The 24,872-nt window shown below is 45.6% G+C and overlaps 1 protein-coding gene across 15 annotated transcripts in view; it reads left to right on the top strand.

Moving 5' to 3' along the window:
• TANC2 (tetratricopeptide repeat, ankyrin repeat and coiled-coil containing 2) overlaps positions 1-24,872 on the top strand; it is a 711,362-nt gene that overhangs the window by 409,646 nt on the left and 276,844 nt on the right. The window lies entirely within an intron of this gene.

Below are 24,872 nucleotides of genomic sequence, written 5' to 3' on the forward strand. Positions count from 1 at the left end.
ATCGAAATAGCTCAGAATTATTTTGAAATAGCGCATCCACTCTGATTGGAGCCTGCATAGGATTTAAAGCTGCTGGAAGCATTCTGGGGAGGGCACCAGAAGGGTAGACACTTCCTGTGGCTGTTTGCTAAGGCTAGCTGAGACACGTACTTACAGCTCTCTCTACAGCTGCGTCTCACACAGGTGTGAGGAGCCACCCCAGAGTGTCTGCTTTGTTCCCTGGCCTTCTTGTAGGCCTGCTGGAGCTCTTTTGTTTTCATGTGGACCTGGTCATGGGTCCGCATATGTCCTTTTTCGGCCTGGCTGGTGGCCATCCAGCCGTAGACATCGGCATTCCTCCTTGGGTGGAGATCCTGGAGGATGGTCTCCTTGCCCCAGACCTCAATGAGGTTCAGGGTCTCTGCGCCAGTCCAAGCTGCGGCTCTCCTGCATCCCTAGCCAGTGGCAGCCGAGGGTGCTGCTGAAGTGCTGGCAGCTATGGGGGGCTCAGAGGGAGCACTGGGGTTGGACATGACTCCTGGATGGATGCTGTGTGCCACAGGGGTGTGAAAGGTCCATACATGCCACAAGCCCTTTTCCTTTAGCCTGCTGCTTTAAGCGCTGCAAGAGAAGGGGAGCACTGAAGATGTCAGATGTGGTCAGAGCAGCCACAAGTGCAGCTATGAGAGGCCTCTGGAGGCCAATTATTTCAAAATAGCAGCAGCTGAGTGTCCACACTACTGCTATTTCAAGATAAAAATTTCAAAATAAGAATTATTCGTTGTGGAAAGCAGGAGTTATTTTGAAACAGCCAGCCCATTATTTCAAAATAATGGGCTTCGTAGGGTGGATGTTCTGCTTGTTATTTTCAAATAAGGGGATGTAGACCAGGGCATGGAGATTAACAAAAATATTATATCATGAGCGTTCGTGGGTAAAACCCACTTCATCAGATGAGTTTGTGCTGGGGGTAAGGCTAGATGATCGTAATGGTCCCTTCTGATCTTAAAGTCTAAGTCTATGAGTTGGATTGGAAAGTACAGAATCCAGGGTATATATAACAGCAAAAGCAGTGACTTAATAAGGGTATGTCTACACTACAGCGTTATTTCAAAATATCTAATTTTGAAATAGTTAATTCGAAATAAGATATTTTGAAATAATGCGTCTACACACAAAATGCTATTTCGAAATAGCGCGTCCACACTGAGTGGACCGAGAATTGCATTTAAGGCCGGCCAGAACCAGTTCAGGCAGGGCATGAGATCAGGAGTTACTTTGTGTGGCTGCTGCCTGAGGCTATCTTAGGCCTGTGCTTAAAGGGACCCCTCCTCCTCTTTCCCCCCGGACAGCCAGTTCTCAGGTTTCCCTGCTTGCTTGCCTACCTTGATGAGGGACAGCAAAGCATGTTTGTCTCAGCGTGCTCTGGTTGCCCTCGCTCAGGACACTACAGCACTCTGTGCCATGGAGCCGGAGCTGCCCCAGGGCACTCTGGTGCTTCTCTTGGATGTGTTGCTGCAAGCCTGGCTGCACTTTCTGCAGGCTGCCATCCGGGAGGTCCATCGGGGGGCTGTCATTATCCAGGAGGCCCTGCAGGAGAGCTTTTACCCTGAGGAGCACTAAAAGTTTCCCTGGTGTGCCCCACTGGGGGCTTGTGCCTCCTTCCTCCCTCACGTCCTTCCTCTTACCCCTCCGTAACTCCCCTTCCTGATGTCAGATAAAATACACGTCTTTTCATGAACACAAACACTCTTTATTTAACAACACTGTGGGAATGGGAAGGGGGGAATGAAACTCTGGTGAGACTGGGGAAAGGAGCCAAGAGAAGGGAGGGGGAAATCTGGGAGGAGGGAGCTGGAAGGGGGAAGCAAGGGGAACAAGGGGGAGGGGAAGTTCAGGGCTCAGGGTTAGGGGTCTCACTGGGCCAACTGTTTCTCAGCACCGCGGGTGCAGGGGCCTCAGTGTCCCCAGGGGGATGGGGAGGGGATGGAGGGAGAAGTGGGAGGGGAAGAAGGAGAGGGAGGAGGAGCGGTAGCTGGGGAAGCAGCAGCCGCTGGAGCGGCAGGAGGCAGTATGTTCCGCACCAGGGTCTGCAGGGTCTGGCAGATGGCACGGCCCTGAGCAAGCTGCTCCCGCTGGAGCTACAGGTCTTCTTGCACTCAGTGCTGGAGGGTGCCGTGCAGGGCTTGCAGTGCCCCCAAGTGCTGCTGTTGGTACCCCCTCCACTGCACGGGTGGTCCTGCGGAGCCCTCGGGTGCGGGAGCATGTCCCGGGTGGTGTGTTGTACCCTGCATGCACAGCTGGTACAGCTGTGGAGAAACAAGAGAAGTGGTCAGTTATCCCTGGAGACACAGTGGGTGAAGCCCAGCCCCTCTCTCCCCTGCAAGGTGAGGATGACTGTTCCCTGCACCATGAGAGCTCATGTGCTTGCACAGAGGCCATGTTCGTAATGTCTTGCTATCCCTGGGATTGGGAGCTGCCCCGAGACTGCACCCATGCCCCTGTGCTATATATAGTGTGGGTGGGGTGGGAGTGAGATGTCCCCTGCCTCTGTGTAGAGTGGCCTTGCGGAGGGAGGGCGTCCTGCTGTGTCCCACCCCGGAGTCAGGAGAATGTCATGCCTCTTCACACACACATTTGGCTAAGAGGGTAAGGCCCCTATGTGGCAGCCAGCTGGGGCCGCATGCCCAGGGGTGGCATGGCACATGCTCGCACATGCACAGGTTGCTGCATGATCCATGGACAGCAAGGCCCACACACGCAGTCCCTGGTTTCTTTCCCCTCTCCTTCCCTTCCCCCACATAAGGGGACAGTGCTGACACTCACCTGTTGTTGCCTCCCTGGCCTCAGATGACACCAGCGACAGGTCTGCTGTCCTGACTGCTCCGGGGGTCCTGACTACTCAGTACTCTCTGTCTGGTCTGCTGTGGCTCCTGGCTCTGATTGCCATTTTAACCATCGGGGCTTCTTGTGCAAGAAATTCATGTTGCCAGTCTACACTGGCCTCTTCTGGAAGAGCTCTTGCGCAAGAGGGCTTATTCCTCCTGGGGAGAGGAATAACTCTTCCAGAAGAAGCCCTGTTTTACAGCACTATACTGTAAATTTACTTCTGGAAGAACGCTCGTGCAGGGTAGACAGCCAGCAAGTTTTTGCGGAAGAATGGCTGTTCCGCAAGAAGCTGCCAGTGTAGACGTAGCCTCAGTGATTTTGATTCTACTGTTTTGATCAGTGTTTAGGTGACAGTACCGTAAACGTTTTTTAGTATCTCGAGGTGTAACTTTTGAAGCAGGTGATGGCTGTGCTGGTCTGGCAAAAGACCTCTGGGTTGGATTTTTTTATGTTTTTCAAGTGTTGTGGATGAAGCTTGGAAGAAAGCATTGCAGCAGAGGCATCGTTTCAGAAAAGTCCAATGCAAGGGTAGTTGTATCAGCATATAGAATGTGATATGCGCTTATATTGGGTCCTGCAAAGGTGAGGGGGTGGGGTAGGAGTGGAAGACAAAATTCAGAGGGAGGCAGAAGGAGGGAAACCAAGATTGGGGAGACATGTGCCTCCCCGCACCATAGCACATTATGTCCCTGCAATGCAGTGTTCGATAACTTCAGTATTCTTCAAAAAACACAATGCACAATTTGAACAACTTTGCCAGTCTTTGTTTGTTAATTCCAGGCAGCGGCTAATACAAAAATTGAAATAGTGCTGATTTCCTGGAGCATGTGCTCTCGACAGGTAGACTTGAGTTTATTGCCTTGGCAGCTTGAAGAACCTGGCACTGCAGCTTGCCAAACCTTATGTGGTCTATTTTAAAGATTTCTGTTCTCATGACTTCATCTCGTCAGTTTTCACAAAGAAAAATATTAACTAAAGGGAAATGAAATGAATAGCATTTTTCAGAATGTGCTAAAGCAGCAGCACAAATGTATAGCGTGACCTGCACATTTATCAGTATATTTATTACTTTATAATTACCTTACTTTATAATTATCTAACTGAGCCTTGTATCTCTTCGCCAGGATGGGGAGTCTGGGGGCAAGAGCGTCCCCTCCTGTTTGTGCCATGAAGGGAAAGAAAGTAGAAGAACAATTCTTTTTAAAAGGGCTCTAAATCAGAGTAGGGGATAGGAATTGATCTTAAGTGGCACCATCCTTGTTCCCTCTGACTCTGCAGAAATCTCTTGGGATTGGAATTCTATATGATGGGTGGGTGAGTGGGTTGGTTGGTTGGTTTGTGGGAGGGGAAATCATTCTGTTTCAAACCATGGAAAAATATTGATGCAAATTAATGTTGATCCTGCCAGTTTCCCCCACAAACTTCTGCCTGTGCTATCAAATCCCAGAGGACCTGACCCGGGAGTCAGCCAGAGAGTTCAGGGGCCGAGGGGGAAGAATAGAGCCATTACCCCATCTGTGGCTCTCAAACTAGAAAAAATAATTAAGTACATGTTGGTACCATATGAATGCTTCTCAACATTTTTAGGTTGACAGCCAGATCTGAGGGCCTTTTTTTAGTGCAGCTTATGTCACTAAAACAACTTGTATACCAGAATAAATGTCGACATGGCAATTTGTGGCAAAGATCCTTAGCAACGGATCCTGTTCCTTGTTACAACTCATCTCAGACCAGACAAACTCTCTACACTAAATACATGTCATGTAACTTGCCAAGATTCACACTCAGAGATGTTTGTACTAGTAAAGTTTGAGGAATAATGTATTTGTATTGTAAGCATGCTTTATGGACTTGAACTTAAAGTTAGTCACCAAGGGACAAGATATTTAGATGATGCCCAATTCAGGCTTCCGGGGATTCCAGCCTGTCCACATTAACTGGTGGTGTAATGTAAGGCTCAGTTGTCTACCCTTCCTCCATCGCAAGACTATTAACTGAAAACCATCAAAGACAATTGCAAACAGTCTAAATCACTTGGAGATAAAAAAGGAAGATTACAAAAGACAGAGATTGGCCTGTCTGTGACTAAGGGCAAAAGACCTGATTCACTATATGACAGAAGGGAGAAAGATTGTATGTATCCTTTCACTGAGAAGACATCTGAAGGAGCGGAGTTCTCATAAAAATTTGGATCCTTGTTCCTAAGAAATCAGCCAGGTCTATAATAGACTGAACTTGGGGATGGGGAACCCCAACATTATTAGATCGGAAAGAGTAACTGTTATCCTAGGGGGAATTCTGCAGTTGTTGCATTTGGAGCCATAGTAAAATTGCAGAATTGCCCCAGGACTGAACTATTAATACATGTAGAGCTAGGATCATATTTCATGATTTTGCTTTTTTATTGTAACCATTTGTTTCCACCACACACTCTTGTTACTAGTTAACTCTCTATTCCATGTGAATAAACCTACTTTAGTTGTCTTATAAGTGCTTGCAAGTACTATGTGATTTAACAGAAGAGGTGATTTAAGGTAAAACTACTTAACTGGAATATACTGCTCCACTGGGGGCAGATCAGCTGAGATTTCTCTTAATAGTCAGTGTCAGAGGTTGGCTGTCACACAGGAACAATTCCAAGGGGCTAGGGACTGGGGTGCACCTATTCCGGCCTGGAAAATACAGTGGTGGCATATACAAGAGAATAGTTCTTAAGTGACTGAAAGGACTTAACACCAAGTCTACACTGTGCTGTTTTGTGCAAGAAATATGCAAATGAGGCAAAGTGTGGAATATCACTGCACCTCATTTGCATAATTAATTAGGCTTTATTTTTGCGCAAAACCCCCCTCTTGCGCAAGAGCTGTTCTTTTTTCCCCCCAGGAAGAACAGCTCTTGCTCAAGAGGGAGGGTTTGCACAAAAACAGGGCCTAATTAATTATGCAAATGAGGCATAGCGATAGTCCACGCTTTGCCTCATTTGCATATTTTTTGTGCAAGAGTGGGCAGTCTAGACATAGCCCCAGTTACTTGTACTGGTCATGTTTGAGGAATAATTTGTTTGTATTAAACAAGACTCCTCATTCTGGAGGCTGGGTTTGACAAGGTGATTCTCAGTCCTGAGTACCTTGCAGTAGTATAAATATAGTATATACAAGTATAGTATACATATACTTGTATAACCAGTAAAACTTTCTGATGTAGACAGAGCAAACCTAAGGACAGAGACAAGTAGAAGGATATTAAGGGAAGGGAGATGATAGTAGCGAACACCACAAACACAACCGCCCAACATACATGCACAGAGCTTTGTATAAGCGTGTGTGCAGGGGTGTGTGCGTGCACATGTGCCATTTTGTAGTTACTGTAGCAGATAATCTCTTGCTCATTTCTGTGCTTTAATTATGTGAATTTGGGAATGATGAAAGTGAAGCATTTCTAATGCTGTCTGCTACAAGTACAGCACTTGTGCTGGTAAGTATTTTTCAGGCTTCATAAAACAAACTAGCCATTGAATTGCAATTGTGACTGAAAACACTCAGCTGTGATTTCAGTTTTGGGCCCTCATTAACTAGAGTGTCATTTGTGACAAAAGGTATGTTTTGTGAGATGTGAATTAGGAATGAGACCACCAAATCAATTTTCATGTCTAAAGAAGGATTTGTAATGCAGATTTCTGTAACTGAAAAAGCTGTGTTTTAGTTCAACAGCCTATCTAGTTCTTAGATTGCTTTACATTTTATATTTATATACTTTGTAAATATAAAGATTAGATTAGATATACAATTTGTAGATTAGAGTTTTATCAGATTGACACTAACATGTCTAATACCAATATTTACACTGGAAATGGACTGGAGACTTTTTTCTTTTTGGTAAAGAAGATTCCTCAAAGTTCAAAACTGTCCTTGAGAAAAGCACTTGAGGGTGTTTTTGCTGTTTCTGTAAAAGACTGGATTGAAGCCAGTTCCTTTGCCAAGTAACTCAGAGTCTGCAGTAGATTGGTGAGGGTGGGAAAAGAGGGAGACGTAAATCACAGAAATAGTCTGCTGTGGGTGGAGTACAGATAGGTGAGCAGTATCCAAATAAGGAGAATGTTTTATGAAGGGGGTTGTGAGAAAAAGGCAATAGCATGGCATGAATGTACAGGAATAACTGCTAATGCTTACCTCTCTATATACACCTCAGCTGTACCTGGAATTCTTTTACTTTATCTATGAAAGGAGCATATTTTAAATACCTTTAGCACACAGAGAACAACTGTCATAAAAACATACAGGCAGCATTGTAGCCATCTCAGTCCCAGGTGGCTCAAGTAATATCTTTCACTGGACCAACTTCTGTTGGTGACAGAGAAGTTTTTATGCTAGACAAAGCTCCTTGTCTAGTCTGGGGAGGCTACTAAGAGTATCACAGCTAAGTTCTAGATCAAACAGATAGTTTAGTATAAAGGATTAGAACATATGCTAAGGGACCATGCCAGGTGACTGGACAGGCACCAGGAAGGGCATAGGAAAAATACATCAGGGTGGGGGACATGATGATTTTAAAAACAAGCTTAGTAAAGTCTGATACTTACAGTAATTCATTTATATACTAACCATTATTTAACATCTTATAATAATTATGAGAAAAATTTGTTAGGTGTTGGTAAGTATATTACATATATAATATACCTACAACAAGTAGGTTGTAATTTTTAAGCAGTTACTGAGCTATGTGAATTAACTTCATGGCTGTTGTATTAAAAATTATTTAAGTTGGGTCTCTGGACCCCAAAACACTATTCTCATCATGGAACCATAGACCTTTCCAATTTAACAATATTTAAGTTACTGTGGTAATCGGAATATATTCAGGTATAATGCAGTAGCTACATAGTGGTTGCATGGTAATTAGTCCTAGTTGAGACCTAAACAATTACCCGTGTAATTATTCTGACCATGTATAGTTCTCTACTAGGGCATGACCCAAACTCTCTGAAGTCAAACTGAAAGACTCCAGTGAAGCCTTAGAAAGGGGTAAATTATTTGTGTGTGTTACCTTGGCAATTAAAACTAAGTAACAGTATTAGTGTCAAGAATTTCCAATCAATCCATCAGAAGCCTCATTACTATGGACTCTGTGCCTGTTCTTGGGTCAAAAATCCTCTCTTCATGGATGTCACAAGAGTGGGACAGCTGATGGGATCCATATGAGTTTTCATATGTATTTCCCTTTATATTTACCAAGCAGTTACATAACCTAAAAACATTCATAGCTTATGTCAGGGAGTATCCTGTGTGTTTGAGAGAGGAGTGATGTGACTGTTCTCAGGCTCAACACCTAATTTGACCCGTCCCAAATTCATCTGTGCAGGGTTTTCCCTTTGTTTCATTCCTTTTGTGGCAAAATTCAAAAGTGATTGTTTGTCCTTTAATGTCTAATCTAACTAATCTGTCCAGATTCTTGTATTGCTCTCATCATCCTGGTTTTCTGAGCTTTGATTATTGAGACTGATGTTTGCATAAGCACATACTTGAAATGGTTTTTTGTTCAGGAAAGATCTTGAGAAATCTTCAGTAATACAGTTGCTGATGTTTTTATTATGTATACTGCATAGCTGTGCTTTGAATACATAAACCTTAGTGCTGCTTATGTGCAAGTGAGTCCTGAAATTGCTAAAAGAGTTGTAGTGTGTCTGTGTTGAAAAGGAAACAGTATCTTTATTCCCTTTTCTTACAATACTACAGTATTTGCAATGTTCAGTTCATTTCCAAGAAGTCCTTCAGGATTGTACCTCTGAAAGAAATCTGTTTAGGAATCCTGACCATTTTCTGAAAAATAGTCTACTAAGTGAGAGTTGAATTTTAAACGTCTGTTACTGCTATGCATTTTTACATCATTTGAGGATTCTATATGGAAAAATAATAAGAAATCGTTTGTTTTTAAAAAGAAAAATGTTATTCCAAAAATAGTGGGTAAGAATGAAGTAAATATATACAGTATGTGTAGATGTTATGTTCAGATGGGACCTCCCTAGTCCAGCACCCTCGAGACCTGATTGCTCCCAAATCACTGAGTGTGCTGGACCAGGGGAGGTTAAGGCTCCCTGCCCAGCTGTCTGCCCTGCTCCTGGGTACAAGCCCTGCCACTGGGTTCTGCTCCAGGCCCTGCTGGGGCTGTACTCCCTGCTGCTGGCCCTGCTATTTCCAGGCCCCCACTGTGCCAGCCCGGATTAGGGCTGGCCCCACTGCCTCCAGCCGCAGCTGGGACTGCTCTCTCTGCTTCCAGCTTCAGCCAGGGCTGCGTCCCACACAGCTCTGGCCTGGGCTGCATTCCTGGCTGCCAGCCCCACTGCCTCCAGCCCCAGCCTAGGCTGTGCTCTCCACTGGCAGCCTTGCTAGGCTGCATTCCCCACAACCAGCCTGGCCTGGGCTGTACTGCATTTCTGACTCTGGCCAGCCAGGGCTTTCTGGTCCAGCAACATTTGTGGTCCAGAAGGATCACGAATGTTGCTGAACCAGAGAGTCCCAGAATTTAGAGGTTCAACCTGTATAAAATGTTGCATCTCTGAATGATCTTCCATACAAGTATCTCATTTTTACCTGAACATAGGGTTGCCAGGTGTCCGGTTTTGAACTGGACAGGCTGGTATTTGAGCTTTCTGTCTGGGAAACAAATTGAGAAAATACCAGATATATAAATGTCCGGTATTTTCTAATTAAGCTTTTATTATTATCATGAGTATCAGTATGTAGTTGCGTACTGCCTGGCTGATAGACACACCTCACAGTGTGTGGGCGTGTCTACCAGACAGGCAATACACAACTATGTAGATAGGACTGGGGCGGGATGGAATCCCCGGGGCTGGTCTCTCCCATGTGCCCCGCCGGGACCGTGCGTGGGACGGGCAGCACCCTGGGATCTGCGTGCGTCCGGGCCAGCCCCGTTCCCTGCCGGCTGGTTACCCCCTTATTCCCCCACTCCCTCCCGGCCAGCCTCGCTCCCCCCAATCCCCTCCCAGTCAACCCTGCTTCTTGCCAGCTGGTCCCCCCGCTCCCGATCTCCTCCAGCCAGCCTTGCTCCCCCTGACCCTCTCCCACCCAGGCCTGCTTCCCTCTGGCCAGTTCTCCCTCTTCCCCCCCCCCCCCCCGATCTCCCCTGGCCAGCTCCGTTCCCTCCAACCCCCTCCCAGCCAGCTCTGGTTCCCGCTGCCTCCTCCCCCCCCCCCCCCCCCGGGATCTGAGAACAAGTGTTTCCGGTATTTTTTTAAACCATCTGGTAACCCTACCAGAATGATTTAATTGGGCCTAATAGCCACCATGAGAAGGTCATGTTGTTCCTATTTTAGAGATAGGTGAATTGAGTCAGAATTTGTGCCAGGGCCAAGTTGTCACAGCAAATCATAGCCAGAAAAGAGCCTACGAATGCTGACTCCTGATCCTGTGGTCTAACCCTGACATATTCTTGCGTATATATCTATTTAGAAGATCATACAGTCTGGAATCTAAAGCTGCATTTATTTCTAATCAATGTTCCCCTCACTGTAATTTTTAACAAACATCCAATGCATGACTCTCAGTTAAACAATAAACCCAGTATGCTCTCTCTTCCGCCATGAGGCTAAACTCTGAGGTCTGTACTTAGATTTTACTTATTAGTTAGGTACCGCACTCATACAAATTACTAATTAATTCAAAGAACATTTACCTGGGTAAAGAAATGAATAAAAATGGACTTTGGTAAGGCTCCTTGTACTCATCCCTATTGTATATTGTTAGTTCATCCCCCCTAAAAATTAAAATTATAACTGAGACTAAATCAGGTGCGGGGAAAGATAAGGTCAGATTTTCCAGATGGAACCACAGATCACTTTGTCTTAACTGTGAAAAACTGTATTTTGAAGTGTGTGCTTTAAGGAATAAATATGAGACTGGAGACTGTGCTACTAAATGTAACACAGCGACAGTACCTACAATGGGAGACAAAATGATTTAAGTGGCTTAGTAGGCTTTCTCCAACTCTGATTTCTAAAGTTCTTTGACTTCTGAGAAAAGGCATGAGACAAATAGCCTGGGAAATGTGGCTGAACATTAGCTGCTAGAATCTGCCTATTGAATATAGGATAGCTAATAATTTTTGTTATATTGTTTTAATTCAACTCAGAGACTACAAACTTACCAGTTTGTTGAAGGCCTATAGGTAACATTTTTAGAAACACTCAAGTGACTTAGGAATGTAAGGACTTAGGATCCTAAATCTGACTGAAAATCAATGTGCATTTGAAACGTTTACCATCTTTTAGGAATGTATTCATTGTCTCTGTCAATGCATTTCACAAGTGCTGTAAGGAATATAGCCATTTATATTAACACTTTCATGTTCCTGGCATTTCTGTGCGTCATATGATGTAATAATGAATAGACAATTAGTATTGCCCCATTTTCTAAAGAATGTTATATTTTCTAATTAGCTATAATTACTAAATCAAATGGCAGGAAGCTGTCCTGTGAGACTGAGACAGTACTGATGAAAATACTAGTTATATTCTGAAATGGGCTTTTTGCATGGGATAATTGCATATTTCCATGTACAGGTGAGGCAGAATATGGGAGGATAAATCATAATTGTAAGAACAAGGTCTAATACATGAAATTGATTGGTTTGACCTGTCTAGCATCACATGTCACTGAAGCCTTTTGCAGCCTATTTGTTTTGTTTGTACATTGCCCATTTATTACATAAGCTATTTGTGCCTTCTTCTATTGAATAATTTTTCATTCTCTTGTTTTATACTGATGGTGAGTGGCAAGTCATTCTTATCTAGCACTGTCTGACACAAAGCTGTTTGTATTTATTTATTTTATAAAGACCTTGCTATGATATGATTTGCCCTATTCAGCCATACTGTCAACAGTGAAAAAGTTACAAATTGGTTTATTGACCAGATTTTAATCTGTTACAATTAAGTAAATTCATTTATTTTAGTGAGGTTTCCCTAGTCTAATATACACCAGTTACAGTGTATGAACAATATCTGTTAAGTTTAATACTTTTCATTCAGGTCCATTGCTGGTTGCATATAACTTTGGCAAAATGTTGCCTGTCAGGCTAGAATTGTTAACATTTGATATTTGCCTTGTACTCAGGCACAATATCTTTTTCAATATATATTTTGAAAAAAATAGCATGCTATTGCAGTAATTTAAGACTGACAATGTAGACTATACACACTACAGAGTTTTACTGATGAAAGTTATGATTCTTTAACTAAACTTTTAATTAAACTGATGTTGCATATACACACTATGCTTTCTTGTGTTGTCAGAGTGCATCCACGCTAGCAGCTTTTGAATGACACAGAGAACAGTGCACTGTGGGTAGCTATCCCACTGTGTAACAGGCTTCAGGGTGCTTTGGGAAGGGTTTGCAATGCCTCATGGGAAGGGCCCTACCAAATTCATAGTCCTTTTTGGTAAATTTCAGAGTCATAAGATTTTAAAAATCTTAAATTTCACAGCTTCATATATTTAAATCTGAAATTTCACAGTATTGTAATTGTAGGGATCTCAACCCCAAAGTGGGCTGTGGGAGGATTGCAAAGCTATTGTGGCGGGGTGGCAATATTACCACCCTTACCCCTAGATTGCTGTTGGCAGTGGCACTGCCTTCAGAGCTGGATTCCCAGCCAGCATCCACAGAGCTCTCTGAAGCCAGGAGAGGTTCCTTGGGATGGGTCTGACCCACCCCTGGGAGCAGCCAAGCTGCAAAAGAGAGTCTCATTCCTCCCCAGCCCAGCCAGGAGTAGCAGCAAGAGCCTCCGGTCAGGGCACCCCCTGTCCTGCTCCTCCCCAGCTCTGGACCTAGTGCTCTGGGTTAAAGTCTGACTTTGTGTGTCGTGTGTGGGAATTGCAAGGGGGCTGTGATCATGGTATTCTCCTGACTGGTATCCTGGGCAGTTGCCAACAGTACCCAGCCATAAGGCCAGCCCAACCTCCCACAAAAGTGACAACCGCTCCTTATTTCTGCCTTTCTACTATTAGTGGTACTGCCTTCAAAGCTGGACACTCCAGCAGCCTCCGCTCTCCCAACATCTAGCTCTGAGGGGAGCACAGAAGTAAGGGTGATAATAGTGCAACTCTGCCACTGTAGCTACATTTCATGGAGAGACGAGATTTCATAGTCCATACTAGGGATGTTAAATTTTGATTAATTGTCTAATTGTATAGTCATAGAATCATGGAAGAGACCTCAGGAGTCATCAAGTCCAGCCCCCTGCCCAAGGCAGGACCAATCCCAACTAAATCAACCCAGCCAGGGCTCTGTCAGTCTGAGACTTAAAAACCTCTAGGGATTGAGATTCCACCCTCTCCCTAGGTAACCCATCCCAGTGCTTCCCCACCCTCCTAGGGAAATAGTTTTTCCTAATTTCCAACCTAGACTTCCCCACTGTAACTTGAGACCATTGCTCCTTGTTCTGCCACCTGTCACTACTGTGAACAGCCTCTCTCCATCCTCTTTGGAACCTCCCTTCAGGAAGTTGAAGGCTGCTATGAGATCCCCCTTCACTCTTCTCTTCTGCAGACTAAACAAACCCAAATCCCTCAGCCTCTTTCATAGGTCATGTGCTCCAGCCCCCTAATCATTTTGGTTGCCCTTCACTGGACCCTCTCCAATGCGTCCACATCCTTTCTGTAGTGAGGGGGGGGGGCAGAACTGGACGCAATACTCAAATTGTGGCCTCACCAGAGTCGAATAAAGGGGAATAATCACTCCTCTAGACCTTCTGGCAATGATTCGCCTAATGCACCCTAATGCACCCTTCTTGGCTACAAGGGCACACGGTTGACTCATATCCGGCTTCTCACCCACTGTAATCCCAGTCTGCAGAACTGCTACTTAGCCAGTCACTCCCCAGCCTGTAACAATGCTTGGGATTCTTCTGTCCCAAGTGCAGAACTCTGCACTTGTCCTTGCTGAACCTCATTGGATTTCTTTAGGCCCAATCCTCTAATCTGTCTAGGTCACTCTGGTCCCTATCCCTGCCCTCCAGCATATCTATCTCTTCCCCTAGCTTAGTGTCATCTGCAAACTTGCTGAGGGTGCAATCCATCTCCTCATCCAGGTCATTAATAAAGAAGTTGAACAAAACCTGTCCTAGAACCGATCCTTGGGGCACTCCGCTAGAAACCGACCGTCAACCTGACATCGAGCCATTGATCACTATGAATTTGCATCGAATATTCGATTAGTCGATGACGGCGCCTCTGCCTTTGAAATGTAACAACAGCCCTGGGTCTGTTGCTACAGTTCAAAAGCGAAAGCGCTGCGAGGAGCATGGGACCAGCGAGAAACTCAAGCAGTCCCCCACTGGCCCTATGCTCCCCTCAGCATTTCAAAGCGGCACTGCTGAATGGAGCCTGGAGTCATCTGGGGACACTGAGTCACCAACTGACCCCAGGCTCCTCGCGTTGCTGCTGCTTTGAAGCACTCCCTCCCTCCTCCCCGCCCCCCCCCCCCCCCGCTGCCTCTATCTGATAGAGACAGCAAGGGGAGAGGGGAAGTGACTAGTCGACTAGTCTGTCGACTATCTACTAAAACAAAATAAGCAGTCATGTAGCACTTTAAAGACTAACAAGATGGTTTATTAGTTGATGAGCTTTTGTGGGGCAGAAGAAATGGGTCTACTTTTTTTGTTTTACCAAGATCAGACTAACACGGCTACCCCTCTGTTACTGACTGTCCACTAAGCATTTGCTTATTGGATTGTTGACTAGTCGTTCACATCCCTAGTCCATGCCACATTTTTCACTGCTGTGAACTTGGCAGCGCACTGCTCATGGGCTAGGCACAGTGCCGCGTGGTGCAGGCAAACCCATTGGTCCCTGGGCATCCTAGTAGATTTCCAGCTGCTTTTCAATTGAAGTGTGGGGAGGAGGGAGGAGAGTGTGTGAAAGTGTGTGCGTGTGCAGGGGGGAGAGCTAGAAACCAGTGCAGGTTGGGGGAGTGTGTACGAGAGACAGCCTGCGTTTTGCGGAAGAGGGTGTGTTAGCTGTTGGTCCATTTAAGTTTGGACAGCAGCCAGAAGCAAACAGCTCTGAGGCAGAGGGAGCAGGACCCTTCCTCTGTCTCTCATCCACCACCTCCCTCCCTGGCTCTGTTCAGCTCAGCGGAGCCTCCTCCTTCCTCCCCCCTGCAGCTGGAGTCTTCCTGCTCCTGCATTCCTGGTGTGGGGTAGAGAGGAGGCTTCTGAATTAATGATTTGCTGTTTGCTGTTGGTGCAAACCCTCATGCTCAGCTGTCAGACAGTATTCCCTCCAAGATCTTCCATCCCTGGGCAGAGTGAGCTGCCTTATGTGCCAACAATGAGGTCACGTGCACTTGTTCGGAAGGGTGCCACTGTGGCACCCACCAGTGGTGCTGGTCTCCACGGGTATGTCTACACTAGCCCCCTAGTTCGAACTAGGGAGGCTAATATAGGCATTCGAAGTTGCAAATGAAGCCCGGGATTTAAATATCCCAGGCTTTATTTGCATCTTCCCATCTGGGCGCCTTTTTTAAATCCCCCTAGTCCGAACTAACTGCCCGCGGCTACACGCAGCAGTCAAATGTTAACTCGAACTAATTCCTTAGTTCGAGTTAACTGTTACACCTCGTGGAATGACGTGCAATGAGTTGTAACCTCATGGAATGAGGTGTAACAGTTAACTCGAACTAAAGACTTAGTTTGAGTAAACGTTTGACTGCTGCATGTAGCCGCGGGCAGTTAGTTTGGACTAGGGGGATTTAAAAATAGCGCCAGGACGAGAAAATGCAAATAAAGCCCGGGATATTTAAATCCCGGGCTTCATTTGCAACTTCGAATGCCTACATTAACCTCCCTAGTTCGAACTAGGGGGCAAGTGTAGACATACCCTAAGGGACTCTCCCAGGGTAGCAGCCCCCCCACCTCTTGGGAAGAAGGTGAGACATTGCCCCCTCTCGGGGAGTGCTGCTCCCTGTGTAGCCTGTGTGCGTGGCCCCAGCTGCCAGAGCGGCCCCAGCCCCCCAAGCAGGCTCTTGATTTGCCCTAGCCCCCCGAGTAGGCCCCCTGAGCCAGCAAATCCTGTCAAACAGGATGCCAGCCCCCCCTAGCTGGCTCCCCAAGCAGGCCCCCAGCCCCCTAAGCCAGCCCCGTTTCCCCAAAAAGGTCCCTTCCCTCCCCCCCAAGCAATCTCCCTCCTCCTAAGCTGGGCCCAGTACCCTGAGCACATCCTGACACCCCCTAACACATGACAGGTCCCGGCCCTGGCCACTGAAGCAGCCCCCCCCCACCACTACAACTTTGCAGGACCTGGTCACTGGAGCAGGCCCCACCCCCTCCAAGCAGTAGGACACGGCCTCGGTCACCATGTGGCAGGTCCTAGCCCCAACCCCCCGCACTGCACTCTCAGACACACTCTCCCAGTGGCTCCAACACCGTGCCACTTCAGCCGTCTCCCCAGCGACCCCCCACACGCACACCTCCTCACCAGCAGGAAGGTGACTGCTGCTGCGCAGCTCTACAAAGTAGATGGGTGGGCGGAGAATTTTTTGTGTGCAGCGGCGCAGGCATGCACCTTAGTGAGAACTGTGTTGTCAGAACTTCCCAGAGCTTTGAACACGGAGGAGTGCATGTCTGCATAGCTGTATACAGTGCAGCTCACAGTCGTGAGGAGTAAGGGAAGCCTACAGGAGCATTTCTTCCCTTTGACCTCCTGATGGGAAGATAATGCCAAGCTTGGTGGCAGATTTATACAGAGGCTATAAGATTTTCTCTGTCTTATTCTCAATCCCTTTTTAAACGATTTCCTAACATTCTGTTTGCTTTTTTGACTGCCGCTGCATACTGTGTGGATGTTTTCAGAGAACTATCCATGACTCCATGATCTCTCTCTTGAGTCGTAATAGCTAATTAGACAGGAAACAGGGCTAGATGGACTGTTGGTCTGACTCTGTATGGCCATTCTTATGTTTTTATGTCAACTACAGCTATGTTAGGGTATGTCTACACTACAAAGTTAATTCGAACTAACAGCCAACTAACTAATTAACAGCTAACTAATTAACTTTGATAGGCGCTACACTAGCGCTCCGCTAGTTCGAACTTAATTCGAACTAGCGGAGCGCTTAATTCGAACTAGGTAAACCTCATTTTACGAGGACTAACACCTAGTTGGAATTAACTAGTTCGAATTAAGGGCTGTGTAGCCACTTAATTCGAACTAGTGGGAGGCTAGCCCTCCCCAGCTTTCCCTGGTGGCCACTCTGGGCACCACCAGGGAAACTCGTCTGCCCCCCTCCCGGCCCCTGAGCTTTAAAGGGGCACGGGCTGGCTACAGTGCCCGTGCCAGGTGCAAGCCTGCCAGCAGCCAGCCAGAAGACCCTGCACCTGGCACGGCTCGAGGCAGCCACCCGCTGCCACCCAGCCCTCTGCCTCTTCCCAGGACCAGGCTGGCGGCTCGCGGGAGCCTGCCTGGGTCCGCAAGAGGCAGGCGTCCGCCTGGTCTAGTGCGGAGATCGTGGACCTCATCCACGACCTCCGCACTAGGCACAGGAAAGTGGCCGTCTAGGGCAGGATAGCTGCCAGCCTGGCCACCCGGGAGCAGGTTTGCATGAAAATCAAGGTGGTCCACTGAGACCCCCGCCCCTGAGCCCTGAGCTTAAAATGTCCGTACTAGGTCAGACCAAAGGTCCATCTAGCCCAGTAGGCTGTCTGCCGACAGTGGCCAACACTAGGGACCTTGGAGGGGATGGACCGAAGACACTGACCAAGCCATTTGTCTCGTGCCATCCATCTCCAGTCTTCCACAAACGGAGGCCAGGGACACCATTTCTACCCCCTGGCTAATACCACTCCATGGACCCAACCTCCATGACTTGATCTCACTTCCCTTTAAACTCTGTTCTAGTTCTAGCCTTCACAGCCTCCTGCAGTAAGGAGTTCCACAGGTTGATTATTTGCTTTGTGAAGAAGAACTTTCTGTTATTAGTTTGAAGCCTGCTACCCATTCATTTCATTTGGTGTCCTCTAATCCTTCTATTATGGGAACTAATGAAGAACTTTTCTTTATGCACCCTCTCCACACCACTCATGATTTTATAGACCTCTATCATATCCCCCTCAGTCTCCTCTTTTCTAAGCTGAAAAGTCCCAGTCTCTTTAGCCTCTCTTCATATGGGACCTGTTCCAAACCCCTGATCATTTTAGTTGCCCTCTCCTCTCCCACCTTCTCTCTTTCCCTCTCCCACCTCCTTTTCCCAGTCTCCCCGAGTTTTGTTCAATAAAGAGAGTTTCTATTTTTGAACACACGTGTCCTTTATTTTGTACATCAGGAAGGGGGGCTAGGGAGGGGTCAGTGGAAGGAGGTGAGGGAGGAATGGGGTACGAGCCCCCGATGGGGAGGACTGAGGTGGCTCTGTGGGATTCTCGGGGTGGAAGCTCTCCTGAAGCCCCTTGATTGACCCCTCCCCCCCTCTGGATGGCAGCCTGTGGCAAGTGCAGCCGGGCTGATGGCCGAGTGCTGTGATGTGCCGAGTGTGGGCACTCAGGGCACTCCAAGCCAGGACTGCTTTGCAAGCGGGGAACCCCTGAGAACTGTCTGTCCGGGGTGGGGGTCGGGTCCCTTTAAGCACAGCCCTCAGCTAGCCTGAGGCAGCAGCTCCACACTCTTAAGTCCTAATCTGATGCCCTGCCGGCACTGCTTCCGGCCAGCCTTAACCTCAGTTCAGGGTCCACTCAGTGTGGACATGCTAGTTCGAATTAGCAAAACGCTAATTCGAACTAGTTTTTAAGTCTAGATGCACTAATTCAAATTAGCTTAGTTCGAATTAACTAAGTTAGTTCGAATTAGTGCTGTAGTGTAGACAAACCCTTATTTACATAGCGGGAGTTGCGTACCTTAAGCCGACCTTCCAGGTCAAGTATAGACCTGGCCTGAGCTCAAAACCGTGAGCAGTCCCAATGGGCAATGTAGGATATCGGGGCATGCCAGTTATTGTAATAACCACCAGCAGCATCTACACTGATGCTCTGTAGCTTTAACTTAGATGAAAAAAGCTTTATGCCTCTTGTCAAGATGGTCTTATTTCATCAGCAGAATAGGAGAGTTTTCCTGACAAAAGTAGTATTGTAGTGTGTATGTCTCCTTTGTTTTGTCAGCAAAAGCTGTCTTTTGCTGGCAAAACTGTAGTATAGACAAAGCCTTAGAATCTTTGTAAGCTATTGTAAAGAAAGGTGAGGCTAGCAAGCTAAAAACTACCTTCTCCAAAACAAATGAGGGTCTCATGTAATAATATAGTTGAGGTTGGTTCATTGATTTTCACGGATAAAAATACTGACATAGATATGATTGAACCATGAAATTAGTCAGGTACTTAAAATACTTGACCTGGGTACTTAATTAGTTGAAAGTCTTTAAAATTTTGGGGGAAAAATCAGTATATTGGATAATGGACAAATATTGCCCATCTGCTTTGGCCCAGAGGCCCTCAGGTATGAAGCAGCTACCCACTGCCACCTCATACAGTCTCTTTACCATTTCTTTAGAACTGCTTCCCAGACTGGCTGACCTCTAAGGCCTCCTTGCCAGACATTCCTTAGCACAGCCCCTTTCAGGCACCTTGTCAGCTGTTTCTGAGTTGGGCACTCACCAGAGATCATGCCCAAACTTTGGTCACTGCAGAGGCCCATCGATAGTAGGTCTTATCTCCATTTATTGAGAAAAGTAGTTTGCCTCTATATAGCTTTGCTTCCCCAGAAGGCCTTGTTCTCACTTCTGTAACATCAATGGAACCTGAATTATAAATTCCGTAATTCCCTTGACTTGATACAAAATCAGTTACAGGCCAAAATTAAGAGTTAAATCTACATGAAATGTGACCTCATCCTATGACAGTCCATTAGAATATTTCCAGGTTTTAATATGTGTTTACTGTATATTTGAAAAGAACAAACAGAAATTTTTGGTTTTCAGTAGAGAACACTTCAAAATGATCCAATAAGCCAAAACCTTTACTAGCAGCTGAGCCCATTGCAGGATAGGAACCATGGATTGGGACATCCTTAGCCCCTTCCGCCACCCAAAGATTTCCTTCAAAATGGTGTGTCCATGCTTCTGGGGAGGGGCACATGGCTGCTTTTTCAGCTTCCTGTTAATTGCTTGTCAGAAAGTCAGTTCTGTGGGGAAGGAAAGAAATCTGCAGGGGACACAAATTCTGCATTTGCTTGAAACTTCTTGGATCCACAGTTAGTGCGCTCTTCCCTACATGAGTATCTGAAGATAATTCTGCTCCTTGGACCACCCTCAGAGCTTAGTGTCACTTAGAGCTCCAAATTCTCCTGATATTATTAGACCAGATATTCCTTCTGGGCCGTCTGATGATCATGTGTCTTTTCAGAGCATAGAAAGTCAGGAAGATTGTGCCTCCAACATGGTGCAGATCTTTCCCACTCTGGAAAGATCTTTTCTTCTTCAAGTTCTGGGCCTTCAAACAAGGCACGGTGGTAATCTTTGTGGAATCTCTGGATTAATTGTGATGAGTGTGACATGATATTCCATATGCTTTGTGAAAAAGTGGTATATAAATGATGTATGATTTATGCAAGATGGCTCATGTAAGATGTCATTGGAAAGGTTATGATTTACTAAATATGATTAGCCCTTTTGTTTGTACATGTAGATGAAGTTAGAAGTGTATCTGTTTTTCGTATTTGTAGCTTTGTGTAACCCCCACTGCTGACACCATCAGGTACAACAATGCAAAAGCCAGGGGTTGATGGCCCATCAGCTAGTACAATAGATTATGAATAAGCTTGGCTTTGCTGGGGACATTCCATATTGGTACTCACTCATACATGATGGATTCAGTAGATTTGGTCACCCCATGTTAGCCAACTCCTTGGTCTGATGAAATGTTCCACAAAGGTCTTGGAGAAATGGAACAAAGGTTTCCCACCCTATGGAAATTCTTTATAAGGCATGGGAGGAAAATAATGATTGTCTTCAGCTTACCTTATCTCTGCCTTCCCGCTACAATGAGATACGTGAAAATATCTAGAAACTAAAGGTTGTAATTGAGGGTCAAGATGAACTGCTGAACCCAGACTAAAAATATATCTGGCCTATGGTAGACTCTTCCTAACTAGTATCTAGGGTGATAAATTGTTATTTGTAGCCAGTTTTAATGAATCTACCTTAGATTGAGTTCTTTGTATTATTTTCATCATAATCTGCTTTGTTCTGTATGCTACCTCTTTGACCACTCAAATACACCTTTTCATAGTTAATAAATATATGTTTGGTTTATAATATAACTCAGTTTATGTAATTTCAAACTCAGAGGCAACCTGGAACCACTTTACTTCACACTGAAGAAGAAGATGAACTTTGTACTCCAAGAGGGAGATGAACATCTGGATACTATTGTAAATCCCTTAAGCAGTGTGTCTTTCCAGAGTTTCTGTATTTTCTGTACCTGAGGGTGGCCCTTCCTATGTGCTTTGCTAGAGCAGGCCTTATTGTCTGGTTCAGCAAGCAGAGTTTAAGGCAGGCCCAGGGTGGCAGAATAGAATGACACAGTGGTATCTCAGTTCCTCAGTTGTCATCCCAGGCATCCCAAACCATTACAGTGAGGTCCTTTAATAGGATGCCTGGTGGGATTGGGCTTTTTTGGTCAGGGTTTCCTCTCCCTCCATACTTCATTGTAATAGGAGGAGTTGCAGAAGTAGCCAGTCTGTGACGTATCATGGGGTTCCTCTGGTAAATGCGATTTTTCTAGCAGCTGGTCCAGATTCAGATCTGTTTCACATAGTTCTGCTTACTCAAGCCATTGGGAGGCAAATGAGCCTTCTGTCCCAAAGGGGAAGGAATTAAACGATCTAGCCCATGAAATCACAAACCATCAGTAGGTGCTGACTGTTGACTAAAGCAGGTATCACAAATAATTTAAACTAACTCCATCTGTGAAGTATTTCTTCCCTTTCTTCATCTTATCAGATCCAAGAAAAAAATAAGGTGTTAATGGCAGCTCTGCAGCACCTGTGATGTGTTTCAACAGCAAAGCTGATACAGAAAAATGCCAAAATACCAGTCTTCTGTCCAGTAAAGGTTAGGAGAATGCCCAAATGTCAAGATTTTCATAGCCTGCATGGAATTCAAGTGAGAAATCACGAAAAGTATCAAAGCAGTGGGGAAGCAGATAGTTTTCTCATTTGCACTGATCTTAAAGATGGCTCTCTCCAAACACCTTTAGGCTATGGCTACACTGCCTGCTCTTGCATAAAAAATATGCAGATGAGGCGAAGCGTGGAATATTGCCATGCCTCATTTGCATAATTAATGTGGGTCCGTTTTTGCACAAACACCCCCCCCCCTCGCATGAGCTGTTCTTCCTGAAAAAAGGAGGAAGACTGGCTCTTGCGCAAGAGGAGGGTTTTGTGCAAAAAGGAGCTCTGTAGATGGCTCCTTTTTGCACAAAAGCCTCTTGTGCAAAAACGGAGCCACATTAATTATGCAAATGAGGCATGGCAATATTCCACGCTTTGCCTCATCTGCATATTTTTTGTGCAAGAGGGAGTAGTATAGATAACCTTAGAGAAGACAGATGTGAACTTTTTCATGTAACCAAATTGTGACCATTACTCATCTTTGCCCTGATGCTTTTTATTGGTGTTTTGAGTCATCTTCAAGTTCCTTACCATGGTAATTGTTGCTGTTTGCCAGTGACATATTTTTTCTATGTATCCTGGCTAAGTGGATCTATGTCTGTATTAAAGAGGCATATTTTGCTGCAGGGTTTCTGTATCCCTCAGGAGTCAGAGCTCAGTTAGCCTGAGGCTTGTCAATTTCTTGGCTGAAATTGGATCAGTTTCAGGGCTGTAAATCTTCCAGGTAGCCACAAATTTACAGATGAGGAACTAAATTTCATGTATAGAGGAATTCAACAACAAATCAATATACTCACCCCTATGAATGAGTAGCACTATCTGAATTCTCTCAGATCTTCTTCAAGAATTTCTCATGACCTTAAAGTGCAGAGAAGACTTGTGCCATCTTCTGTACACAGTTCTACTGATGCTCTTTAATCATGGCCTAGAGTACCTCTGCCATCTGTGAAGTGGGTTAACCCTTAAAAGAGACTGCTTGTCAGAAACTGGAAGAAGAAGAGACCCCAGGCCAAGTCAGAAGACAACAGATAGTCTGTATGTTCCTGCACTCATACTAAGTCGCAGATCAGCATAGAGGTGCAGTAGATGTCTACATTTAATTGTAAATTGACTAGCCTAAGTAGTTAAATCCTCATCCCAAATAATAAAATAGATTTAACCTAATCTAGCGCACAAAACCATCTAAGTGATCTTCTATCTCCAGTCTAATGATGGAGAGAGAAGATGAGCAGCAAAGTAATCAGAGTGGGTGCTATGCAATTAATTGCTGAGAGTGCAAAATGTATGGTTACTTGCCTTGTGATCAAGTGACAGCACTGTGTACCCCATACAAACAGGTTACGGGGCATGAAGACTGTGAAGGAGGGATGTGTCAGCATACGTGAGTAATAGTTAATGGATGAGCCTGGGCTCATCTGTTAACCTTTGTGGTTACACATAAGGACCCCCTCCCAGCGTGTGGGGAGCAGGCAGGAGCCAGTGCACGTGGAGAGCTGGCTTTTAAGCAGGCTTCCTACAAGCATCGGCTCCTGCCTGCCCCTCTCCCCACTTTTGCAGCTGCTGATATAGAGGCAGCAGCACACAGAATGAGGGGCCAGTTCCCCATAACCTCCAGCTTCCGCAGAGCCACCTCTTCCCCCACCCCCATGTGTAAGCGTGTAATTGCTGAAAATTTCAGCGGTTACACCCTTACCAACAACAACCAAAAAAACAAAACGCTTTCTAAAATTCCTTCTTTACAGCATCTTGAGGCCAGAGAGCTGAACTGGAGAAGCAGAGAAAGACGGAACTGTTTATATAATGGGCAATATCCAGATGCTGTTGAGAGCCTACCTCAGCAATGACTTCCCTATATCCCCAGATGCAGGAAAACAGCCTCATAGTGGAACACCTGAGGGACCACAAACACTTTTGAGTTTGATATTTTGAAAAACTGATCATTCCTCTGGCTATTTAGGGTGAGAGGAATGAGGTGGTGTGTTAGTGTATGGAACAAGGAAACAGAAATTCCCCAAACATGCTGGAACAAGTTTAAGATGCTGTTTCCTCATAGGCTAGTGTCTCATCTCAAGCCCTACTGTGGGAGAATGAGAGCTCGCAAATTAGTGGTCAATAAAATACAACAGAGTTAATAATAGAAACACTTGAAGATTTTATAATTATAGAGGCACTGTTCCACCCACTCGTCGCCCATGCACAAGCAGAATAGTGTTTAAAGAGGTACAATTTTCATATTTGCTTGTTTCTTTGTGGTTATGGTGTTTACATATTAGGGGACATGTAGAAGTGTGAAAGGAATTTTTTTACTGTTGCATTACTAGTGTCCATATGGAGTGTAACCTTTTTTTCCAGTATACGGTTTATTATATAACTGTACATATGGCTTGGCTTTTGCTGCAGTGTCCATGTCTGATTGGAACCTGCCTCGGGGTACTTTATAGTGCTGCCAGCCTTCATTGCACAGCAGTGACTGATTTACAGGTTGTCCTCGGGATCTTTTCTGTCTCTGGAAGGAGTGGCTGTTATCTCTAACCATTACCACTGTTGCTCTGTCAGTCAGCCAGCTGATGGTGCTGCAGTTTGGTTATTCCAGTTCCTGCTTTTGTAAAGGCTACTTTGCATGAAGCTCCATCATTTCCTGAGGGTCGCATCCTTCCCTGCGGTTCTTGACTGACAGGAACCCAGGTTCTAGCCCAAATGCTGTCACATGTTTTGCTTAACCGTCTCAAGCAGAACCTTAGAAATAAGAGCAAAAGCACATTCACTTGCATTGTGCTTTGGTGTAGTATTCCCAATACAAATGTTTCCTCGGTTGATGTGATTGTGTATGTGACTA

Source organism: Pelodiscus sinensis, chromosome 29 (genome assembly GCF_049634645.1).
Source record: "Pelodiscus sinensis isolate JC-2024 chromosome 29, ASM4963464v1, whole genome shotgun sequence".
NCBI lineage: Eukaryota > Metazoa > Chordata > Testudines > Trionychidae > Pelodiscus > Pelodiscus sinensis.